The sequence below is a fragment of the Lactuca sativa genome, chromosome 8, assembly GCF_002870075.4.
Source record: "Lactuca sativa cultivar Salinas chromosome 8, Lsat_Salinas_v11, whole genome shotgun sequence".
Taxonomy (NCBI): Eukaryota; Viridiplantae; Streptophyta; class Magnoliopsida; order Asterales; family Asteraceae; genus Lactuca; species Lactuca sativa.
In genome coordinates, this window is record NC_056630.2 from 211,319,187 (window position 1) to 211,330,959 (window position 11,773).

The window sequence follows — 11,773 nt, forward strand, 5'->3', positions numbered from 1 at the left end:
AACAACAACGAGTCACCTCCCTGAGGTCTGGCAGCAGCAATAGTTGCAGTAGCTGTAGCCTCAGTCACCGTTGCATACCGCTCATTTAAGGTCTCAATCAGTGTGGTCTTGATGTCCCCAAACATCTCTGGAATCTCAGCCAGGATGGCAGCAGCCACCTCCTCATGAATCAATCGACGGATCTCCTCGTCACTGACCCTACTTCTCTCAGGTGTGTCTCGTGTCCCAACCATGATGCCTCTGAAATATAACATAAAAATATTAGAGACTCGATCGAGCATACTCGCACTTGATAACGCAACCCTACACATCCTCCAATACCCAAAGGATTCTTACTTGGGTTGCTCACTGATCCGGTGTCTTCAGTAGTACGGGTCCTATACTGCTGAACTCACCATATCAGCATTCACACCATGTCCTCCTCCTTGGATCCCGGATCGCAAGTACTCTATTCTCGCTATGCATTGGCTACCTACACGCTCTCAAGGCATCTCATAGCAGTAGGATTCTCCTAGGCTAACGCATCACAAATCAGGCCACTCTAGTCCTAATATGAATACCTAGCCTACTCTAGCATGCATAACATAACATAGCATATCTCATAACACATAATGTAAGGGTATTCTGGGGATTCACCGTTCGGGCGCTGGCTGACCATACACACTGCTCTGCTCTGTTTGTTTCAAAACTCCTTGCTCTTTTAGAAAATTTAGTTTTTTTATTGTTGAAAATTTCTCAAATCCTCAGTTTGAGTTCAGATATGCCCAAAGGTGCATCCGAGTCCCTCAAACCAAGGCTCTGATACCAACTTGTAACAACGTAATTTTTCAAAAAAAAATTTCATTTCTTTAAAACATAATTTCATTCAAAACAAACCATAAAAAATCCAATGTAAAGTAGTCATAATACAAAACATGTCAAATCCCAAGATCAACTAAATCCAAATCTGCCTGCACGTGTGTGTACGAGTCATGCCGGCGCCTTCCCACGGTCCTCGCTAGTACCTGACACACATAACACAACAACTATAAGCATAAATCCTTAGCGAGTTCCCCAATATACCACTTACACACATACGCCCTTCCAGACCATGACCTTCCAGTCCATGTGTCTCAAGGGACTTCCGTCCCAACCCGATAAACATTCCGGTCCTACCCGTGTCGACCTTCCGGTCCATAACTCGCTGACATTCCGGTCTACATCATAATGCCTTCCGACCCATATCAAGCATAGCATACATAACGCATATAAAATAGGCAACTAGTATCATATAATGCATATATCTAATAGCATACCAGACCTTCCGGTCACACATAGCTACCCTTCCAGGTACAGTATAGTGAGAAGGCTCACCTTATATGATGTCTAGTGTATCACATGCTCGATATCTCTGAATCTTGCAACAACGACCTAGCCTCGCCTAATCACATCAATTAATTATTCCAAATCAATAACGACTCTCAAGGCTATACTATATTCCTTTCTAAAATTCCACAGAAAGGTAAAAGACAATTTTACCCCTCCCTGACCCAAAAATCCACATGTTGACTAAAACCCTAAAAGTCAACAGCAAGCAGTACGTAGGGCGTACTAGATCCTGTACGCGGGGCGTACCCTTGCATTCCAAAAATGGGGTACGCAACCCCCTACGCGGTGCGTACTAGGATTACGCCCAGCGTAATGCCCAGTTTCTTTATCCAACACATTCAGGTCTTAATCGGTTAAGGCTTGCATCCAAACTTCAGATCTGACTTCTCTAATATGACCTAATCCATAAAGTTGAAACCTTTAAGCCTTTGCATGGCTGTAAAGGTCACTTTGTGCTCAAAACACCTTTCCTCTTTCCATAATGAGACTATAACTCGTGCGTGACACAAGATCCACGTTCAAGACTAGATTTTTATGACTCCTCAACACATATTACACTAGAAAAGGTCAGATCTAAGCTTATGGAGACTCTTTGCAAATAAAGTCTCCAACTTTGAACCAAAAACCCTAAAAATGGTCCAACAAGCAATACTAATGAAGAACAAGGAAACCTTTGAGCTTTTTACCTCATAAAGGATCTCCAACCACTGTAGAACTCAGATCTACACTTGTTCTTCAACTTCAAGCTCCAACAATGGCTCCTTCTTCACCTTCTTCAGCTTGAAATGATAACTTCAAGCTCAAAAACACACACACAAGCTAAAGCACGAATCTCAGTTCTCCAAGGAATCACTCAAGGGTGTATGGTGGCTAGGGGAAAGGACTACATGTTCCTTTTATAGTGCAAGGCCAGGAATTAAGGTTTTGCATCTGGGCCGGTTACGCCCGGCGTAGCCTTGGGTACGCCCAGCGTACCCGGACGAAGCCGCGTACAAAATAAGTGTGTGAGTGTAGCACCTGGATCCTAGTACGTAAAATTTATCTATGTATTTTACATTTTTAGCCTTGGACTCGGCGAGGTGCAGGCCCGACTCGCCGAGTGGAGACGGGTTTGGGAGCACGTTTAAGTTGGCGACTCGGCGAGTCCACATTCTGGACTCGGCGAGTCCCCGCTGTCTGATGAAACCATAAATTCCAAGGGTTTGCACCCTATTTAAACCAACCTTATGCGCCCCAACCTCGACCCCTTCACCCTCATAGCTCCCAACATCGTTCAAACTCTTATTCCTTGTGAGATTGGAGTGCTTTGGTGTGTATCTTGAAGATTTTGAGAAGAAAGATGAGTAGATCAAGAAGAGAAGAAGGAGGCCAGGAATCCTTGTGTTATCTCAGTGATTTCCTTGAGGTATAACTCAGTTTCCCTCTGTTTCCATTCTTATAGTCCCTTATAGCTCCGTTCGAGTCCTTCTTGAGCCATTTCCAAGCTTGGGTATGATTTAAGATCTGTAATATGTTGATTAACCTTTAGATCTAGGCATGATTGAGCTCCAGGAGCTCGGATCTACTGCCTTAATTGAGCCATATTGCATGAGAGCCCTAGATCTACTCTTTTAGTGCATTTTGAGCCCTAAAACCTTCATTGGGGTTTATTTACACGTAAAGTTGGAAACTTTACGTGTTAACCAGGCCCTAGAAACCCAGATCGATGTATGGCATGAGCTGGATTCAAGCAAAATCAAATATTTAGTGTTTGCATGCGATAGACTCGGCGAGTCGAGTCGCGAGTCCCCGAGTTTTCCCTTTTTGTGTTTTCGGAGTGGAGTAGTGAGTCATGGGGTGTGACTCAGTGAGTCGGAAGCCAGACTCACCCATGAAGGAACACGGCGAGTCAATGCCCTGACTCGGCGAGTCCAAGGCAATCTTCTTGCCTCAAGAATAGACTCGGCGAGTTGTTCATACAACTCGGCGAGTCTCAGCATAGCATGTTCTTCGGATGAAGATGAACTCGGCGAGTTGTTCATACAACTCGGCGAGTAGGATGAAAGACTATTGGACCTTGGATTAAAAGGAAAACTCGTCGAGTCAACGCCTAACTCGACGAGTAGAGGCGGGGTTATGGTCAAACAAAGGGATAGGGACTCGGCGAGTTGGCAGGCCAACTCGGCGAGTCGGGTCAACTGGATGTTGACTTTGACTTTGACTCTTGGCTCGTTCAGGGGTAAATGGTCATTTTACCCTGAGGTCGATTAACAGTATTTGATTGGGTGTTTTGTGGGGATTTTAGCCGGAGGACTTCCGGGGCAGCAGCAGTAAAAGACAGTCAATTCCCATGCAGATCAGCAGCTACTTTGAGGTGAGTTACCTTCCAGTAGCGGTGGGTCTACGACCACAATCTCGGCCCACCAGTAGGAGTTGTACGCTAGGTGATTGTCTTTGTGATATCATCTTGCTTTGCTACTACCTGATATGTTTCTATGCTGGCATGATATGTATATGTGATAGTAGTAGAGTTAGGCTGTTAGGAACGAAGGGTAGGTCAGACACCCAGATATGTCTGACAGTATGTGATGATATGCTTATATGCTGGCATGATATGCTATATATGATAGTGGTAGTAGGAGGGGATTAGTCCCCAAGCCCGGTCGTTAGGACCGCAGGGTAGATCGGATGCCCCAGATATCTCTGATAATATGCTATGTTATGATATATGTGATAGTAGCAGTAGGGGGTGAAATAGTCCCCGAGGATCGGTTTTTAGGACCGATGGGTAGTCAGGACCCCAGAATGGCTTGACATGGGTAGTCAACACCCCAGATCGGCTTGACACGGGAAGGTCGGCACACCAGAATGGCCGTAACGGGTAGGTCGGGCACCCCAGAATTGCCCGGAAGTGTGTATAATATGTGATTGTATGGTATGTGGTAAGATGGGGGAACTCACTAAGCTTCGTGCTTACAGTTTTCAGTTTTGGTCTCTGGTACGTCTTCTTCGAAGGGGAAGGAGCCGGCACGGTAGCGGTACATCACACACACGCTTTGTATTCCGCACTATGGGATCTTCTTGGGGATTTGTACTCTGACAGTATTATGTTCTATAAAATGGTTTCCAGACAAGCAACATCTTATATTGAATGATATGATCTGTGAATGCTTTATTTCTAATGTTTTGCAAAGTGTATGTTTTAAAAATGAAATTTTTGGCTTGTATTTTTGGGATGTTACAAGTTGGTATCAGAGCCCTGGTTTGAGGGATTCGGACACGTCTTCGGGGGTGTCTGAACTCAAATCAAAGGACTTAAAGGATTTTAAATAAGAAAATATTTTCTGAAAAGCTAAGTAAAGAGTTTTAAGAAGGAACAAAGTGTGTGATGTGCGCGACTAGCCGAGCTCAAGTAAGCATTCCCCAAAGTACCCATACCAGCTTATGTTATGTTTATCAGTTTCAGTAGAACAACATGCTAGAATAGGACTAAGGATCTAGGAGTGATGACTTATGTGCCTCCTTTATGTGCTTCAGTGTACGAAAATTGCATGCTAGAATTGAGTAGACGGCAGTAGGATAGCATGTTAGGGTTATGCCTGATAGTATAAGCTTAGCATTGTATGCTAGTGCAACTTTCTCTATGAGGACGGATTTGCCTGAGATTGTTTCCTTGTGTCTGAATGCTGCTTGCTTTGTGCTTCGTGGGACTCTGAGTGATGGGATTAGACATTAGATGAATACGTCACGTCACATGTGATCAGGGTTGAATAATCTTAGAGTGCTGGATTTGGTCTTACTGCGCGACTTTTGCCTGAGTCTAACCGTGTAGAGCCGAGTCTGTTACTCGAAGGATTATCTGAGCCTCACCACATGTGATGGTATTCAGGTAATGACTAATTGGCATTACAAGGAGGCCTTCAGCAGCTGAGTACCGGGTAGGGTGGAGTTAGATATTTTCCTGGGGCAAGCCTAGGGTGACTCGTTGGGAGCCTTGGCTGTCGAGGCTATGACTTGGTCGGACTTCACGACCAGGTTCACGGTAGAGTTTGCACCGACTATCGAGCTTCAGCTGCTAGCCATGGAGTTCTTAAATATGAGACAGACGATGGAGACTATGGCGGAGATCACCGCCATGTTCCGGGAGAGGGCGTTGATGGTGCCCCAGTATGCGGGTGATGAGGATATGAGGAGGACCCGCTATCATGACATGCTACGAGCTGATATTCGGGAGCATGTCAATTTTTCAGCTTGCCCTACCCTGGACTCTACGATTTCTAGGGAAAAGGGAGAGGGAGATAGATCTGGAGCACTTCCGGAAGAGGAAGACAGAAGAGGGTCGGGAAGGAGACGCTTCGGGGAAGAAGCCCAAGGGACCAGATGGTAGGATTAAAGGCCAGTTAGGACCGAGCCGCTGCAAGAAATGCGGCAGGCCACATGATGGGGCATGTAGGCTGGGATCGTTGGGCTGCTATAAGTGCGGAAAGACAGGGAACTTCTTTTGGGTTTTGAGCATTCTAACACTCCTAAGTGTACATGCAACCCTAAATACCTAGGATCTATGTTTTCTCTATTATACATGTAAAAATGAACTTCCAAGGTATTACCCTAATCTAGCATACAAAACAATGAATATAACAAGATATAATACATACCTCTTTGATGTAGAAAGTCTTCATGAAGCTTGAGTGCCTAGTGCCCCAAGTGTGACACCTCAAATGGTTCACACAACACCAAATACACTTGGAATAACTTGAGAGAAACTTAAACACTCCTTGAAATCGTCTAGCCCTCACACTCACACATAGTGCACGATTTCTTGAGCCATGGGATTCTTTTATATGGTGGCTATTAGGGTTACACCATGTAACTCATGACTTTACCCATTCCTTATGCTCCATGGATTTTAACCTCCATGCAGCATCCATGGGTCACCCCATGGACTTAGTCCAACATAAGGAATCTTGGATCACAAGCCCACATATATAAGAATGAATGATTTACACAATTAACCCATATATTTAATTAGTCTTCTTTTGATCACTTAATTAATTCCAAATTAATTCTTGATCAATACTAATTAAATAACCTTATTAATATATTAGAACTTATAATATATTAACAAACCTTAAGTGTTATTTCTCTCATTTTAGTCTATCCAAATGCATGATGCCATGCAACCCAAATGGACCACGCCGGGTCGGGTCAAGTCTTACTAATTATAGTTATGGACTTAGACATTAATCCAACAGTCTCCCACTTGGATAAGTCTAAAACTATTACTGCGTATGACTTCAAGAACCGACTGGCAATCATAGCTCTCAAAAGCTTCTGCCTAACTCTGACCTTGTAGATGAACTCTGACCTTTGTCAATGACTTGTCCATTAGATAAGGGATCATATATTCCTCCATTCTAGATATCATATGGACTGAGACATGGATTATAATCATTCTCTCTGTCCATTTGTTGTTTCCCAATTTCCGATTTATGATGACTGACTAATTGAACAAATCAAATCAGTCATGGCCCGGCCGAGCACTTCCATTTGTCTTCATCAAATCATCGAGGGGCCCACAGATATCACTTTTATCCCGAAGGTAAAAGAAATGGATAAACTTCGACAAATATGGCTTGTTCTACTACTTGTTGAATCATACACAAAGGCACGTTTTATAACACTGAGTTATCGAATGTGTTTTCGTGCAATCAATGTACAACCAACTCATAGTAACACCTCATATCTCTAGGTTAGAAGAATATAAGATATTATCGTCTCATGATCACTCGTGATAAAATCCATGAAGTGATTCCAATGAGCACAGGTTGAATCAGATACTCAGAACTTATGAGCACTCATGAGTTTTGTAGCCCTTTGTCCAACATCTTAGACCTCTACAAGCCAACCCATGACAGTCTTGATTCATATCTGCTTCCCACATATGACCGACTGTGGATGGTTTGAATAACTTAGTCATTCCGGAAGAATAACCTAGTTTATTCTGGAAGTCAAAACATGAAAAAAGAAACACAAGAATAATTGAATCCAATATGGTATCAAAACCTATGAACATAAATAAAACACCTTTTGTTTATCACCATATGATTTCACATTATTCATTGTATACTGTTTCAGCTATCAACTTTATTCTTGAATTTAAAACAATAGTTGTCCCATGCTCCAAGCATGTACACTATGTTTTCTAAATACTAGTCATGTCATACACCAAGTATGTATACTATCTTTGTCTATGATCTTTACTTTGTGAAATAGATCAATTGAACATAACTCCAATGATCGTCTTTTCACAGTCCCAAATCCTTACTGCAAATTCAAAAATTCCAAATTCATGCGATTTTCTGAAATCTGTTAGATTCTAAACTTATATGTATTGATCATATTGTAATGATTATGCACAAAGTCATAAGGACTTAACAACAAACATTACAAAGTATTCCAAAGGAGATCAACTCCTTGGAAACATCCTTCTTGCGTTAAGTTTCCTTAATCTTACATAGATTGAAAATTCTAACTTTGAAACTTTTCCAAATTCATTTTGACTATCACTTCTGAACAAGAGTTGCCTCCTTACAGATTACGTCAATAGGGTCCTTCTAGAATTATCACTATACATCCAACTGTGCTTGAGCACCCAATCTTTGGTAAGCCTTAGATTGTCCTTGACAATTGATTAATCCTTTTAGTCAAATCCAATTTTAGACCTTTTCCCTTCTTAATGCCCCATGCATTTGGAAAATTTTAGAAAGGATGAATATAGCACATGTAATCGATCCTATATCCGAAGCATATGGGACACGATTCATGATGTCTCACATCAAGACTAAACCAGTCTTTTGCTATAACATTTCCATTTCTATTTGCCAAGTTCTCATAATTCAGATTATGAAAAGGGATGTCGTAATCATAATTGAATTTTAGAACGCAAATAATGGACCCATATACAGAATTTTCTTATGTTGAGCCATTCCAACATGAAATTCATATATATATCCTTGACTAAATATGATTAAAACCTCAATCTAAGCTTTTAGATTTGAGATGAAGTATAATTTCCTCTCCTTTAATTATAGCAAAACAACTCTTTCCCAATTGAAACTTTTGTTTTGTATAATTAACATTGCTAACTTGTAATACTTATCATAATTATCATGCTCCCACTAACATGATGATTATTAGCATGACACTTTTTCTCCAACTAGCTTTGACATGTACTTAGAAATCAGCTGACTTTCTTATGAAAGTTCAGATTTCTGATACTAGATTGTTTTGATAAAACTTTAACAAAATCATACACATTCCCTTAGATAGCTCATAGGTGTGTCTAAAATATTATGAAGAGGGATGCCGTAATCATAATGGTTAGACCTTTTTGCCACTTCTCACAAGTCCAGGTTAGTGTGCCAGTTAACCACACACGCTCCACTAACGACTTCGAGAATGCAAATATCGCAATTACTATCTAGCTAAAATCTACTTAGTGAAAGTGTTTCCTCACCATTATTTTCATGAATCGGAGAGAAACCTTATGACACTTAGATTTTTATGGTGTATGAGTTCCTACCCATATGAATTTGTCAAAACCATGATCACAAGATGTAACACCCCAGAATCTCAGGTATTGTTAAAATTATGTTTTGGGGTGTTTTAAGAGGGGACTCGGCGAGTTGGAGCCTAGACTCGCCGAGTAGGATCGCAGACCTAGTCGCGGGTTTGCGACTGGACTCGACGAGTCCAGATATGGACTCGGCGAGTCTGCGCTGTTTAGCGAAAACCCTAACCGTTCAGGGTTGGGACGTATAAATGGGACTTATTGGCCGTCATTGTTCATTTTAGCCTTCTGAGAGGAACCCTAAATCGATTGTGTGCATCTGGAGCAAGGTTAAAGGCCATTGGTGATTTTGAAGGAGTTGTTGTGCAAGGAAGAGAAGGGCTTGGCTAAAGGAACAGCAAGGGAGTCACGTTCTGAGGATTGGGGACACAGAGAGTACATCATCCAGGTAAGAATTCGAGTATACTCTGCTATGGTGATGTGTTTAGAGAATTAGGGTTTATGGAACCCTTTTTGTGGCTAGATTGAATGTTACCCTAGTCCCCCAAACGATTGTAACCCCGTATTGGGACCTTTGGAGGTCCAGAATGTCCCATGCCTGTGCATTTCGGGTATTGATGAAGGTTTTGGATTGGAATCCTTATGCCTTAGGTCAATATGTAAATTATAAGTCTTGGGGTGTATCATGAGCACCGAAATGAGGACCTTACGTGATGAACCAGTCTAGGAAGGCCAGACCTATGAATGGTCGGAGCAGTTCTGACCTTAGGAAGCAGTTTGAACGGTTGCATGGCATGGACTCGCCGAGTCCGATGAACAGACTCGGCGAGTAGCTTGAAGAATAACTGGGACTCGTCGAGTTGCTCTTCAGACTCGGCGAGTTGAGTCGGGGTGGCCCCGTGATTCTTCCAGGAGTAACTCGTCGGGTCAAGGAGGATACTCGACGAGTAGAAGGGGAATCTCAGAGGGTTGGAGGACGTCTAGACTCGCCGAGTTCGGTCGAGTTGACCGTTGACCGTTGACCGTTGACCAGAGTTGACCTATATGTGACTTCTTAGGGTCAGTTAACTTAGAAGATAAAAGTGTTAATAAGAGATATGTGATGTTATAGGGAGTTTGTAGCTCGGCGGATCGAGCACGAGTGATTTCAGGATTTGCTAGCTTTCAGTATTCACGAGGTGAGTCTTCTCACTATACTGTACCCGGAAGGGTTTGACTGTGTGACCGGAAGGTCGGATATGATATGTGATATACGTGCTATATGTGGTAAGTTAATTGTTATGCGTGCTATGTATGTTTATATGGGCCGGAAGGCAATATGTTATGGGCCGGAAGGCGATTATGTTATGGGCCGGAAGGCGTTGTGTTGTGGACCGGAAGGTCAGGGCCTGGAAAGGCGTATATGTGTAAGTTGTATATTGGGGAACCCACTAAGCATATATGCTTACAGTTGTTACGTATGTGTTTCAGGTACTAGCGAGGACCGTGGGAAGGCGCCGGCGTGATGTGTACACACTGATTGATGTTTTGAGATCTTGGGAATTCTATGAATTGTATTTTGACATAACACTTGGAATAATTATGCTTTGTTTGAATGAAAATACTTTATTTTTGAAATGAAAAATTTGTTTGAAAATTTGCGTTGTTACAATTGGTATCAGAGCCTTGGTTTGAGGGATTCGGGTGCACCTTCGGGCGTAACTGAACTCAAACCGAGGATTTGAGGAAAAATTTTACAAATAAAGACATAAACTTTTATGAATGATTTTGTGGTAAACAAGAAAGAAGCAGTGTGTACGATCAGTCAGCGCCCGAACGGTAAAGATCCCCAAAATACCTTACAATATTATATGATATGAATTGTTATGCATGCTAGAAGACTAGGTATTCATGATAGGACTAGAGTGGCCTGAATTGTGATACCTTAGTCTAGGGAAGATTGCCGATATGAGATGCTTTGCTAGTGTACGAGTAGATAGTGCATAACAGAAGTAGAGTACTCACTATCCGGGGTTTGGGGAGGAAGACTTGGGATGAATGCTGATGCGGTGTGGTCGGTAGTATTGGGCCCGTACTACCGAAGACACCGGGTCAGTAGGAGACCCAAGTAAGAATCCCTGAATATCGGAGACTGAGTGGGGTTGCGTTATCGAGTGAGATTATACTCGATGGAGTCTCTGATAGTTTCATGTTGTATTTCAGAGACATCATGGTTAGGCCACGCCACGGAGCAAGTTCGAGCGGTGTGAGTGACGAGGAGATTCGTCAGATGATTCACGAGGAGGTAGCTGCGGCGATCCGGGCTGAGATCCCAGAGATGTTTGGGTCTATTAAGACCACCCTGATGGAGACGTTTGAGGAGCGGTACGCCGCATTGACTGAAGCTGCAGCCGCTGCAGCTATCGCAGCTGTGGCCGCTGCCAGGCCACAGGGGGGTGACTCGTTGCTGTTCCGGGAGTTCAGCAACACGAAACCACCTGAGTTCGATGGGACGCAAGATCCGATTGCTGCGATGAGGTGGATCGCGGATATAGAGGGGTGCTTCTACACTTGTTCATGCCCGGAGCACCTGAGGGTACGGTTCGCTTTGAACCAGCTCCGTCTGGGAGCGAAGGATTGGTGGAAGTTCGTGACGGTGAACTTCACTTTGGCAGAGATTACAGCAGTTACATGGGAGGGGTTTACTGCTATGTTTAGGGACGAGTACGTTCCCCCGGTGGAGAGGGAACGATTGGTTCAGGAGTTCTTAACCCTCAAGCAGGGTACTGATTCGGTTGCGGTGATCACGCGGAGGTTTCATGAGAGGACGATGTTCTGCCCCGAGCTGGTGCCCACAGAGCAGGCTCGGATGAGCCG

At 43.1% G+C, this 11,773-nt stretch overlaps 1 long non-coding RNA gene across 1 annotated transcript; it reads left to right on the forward strand.

The window, feature by feature from the left end:
• The first annotated feature begins 9,271 nt into the window (after positions 1 to 9,271).
• LOC128128201 (uncharacterized) lies at positions 9,272 to 10,697 on the forward strand. The gene is made up of 3 exons (XR_008226047.1): positions 9,272 to 9,365; positions 10,029 to 10,095; positions 10,388 to 10,697. It is a non-coding gene; the product is annotated as an uncharacterized LOC128128201 (long non-coding RNA).
• Positions 10,698 to 11,773: the final 1,076 nt, after the last annotated feature.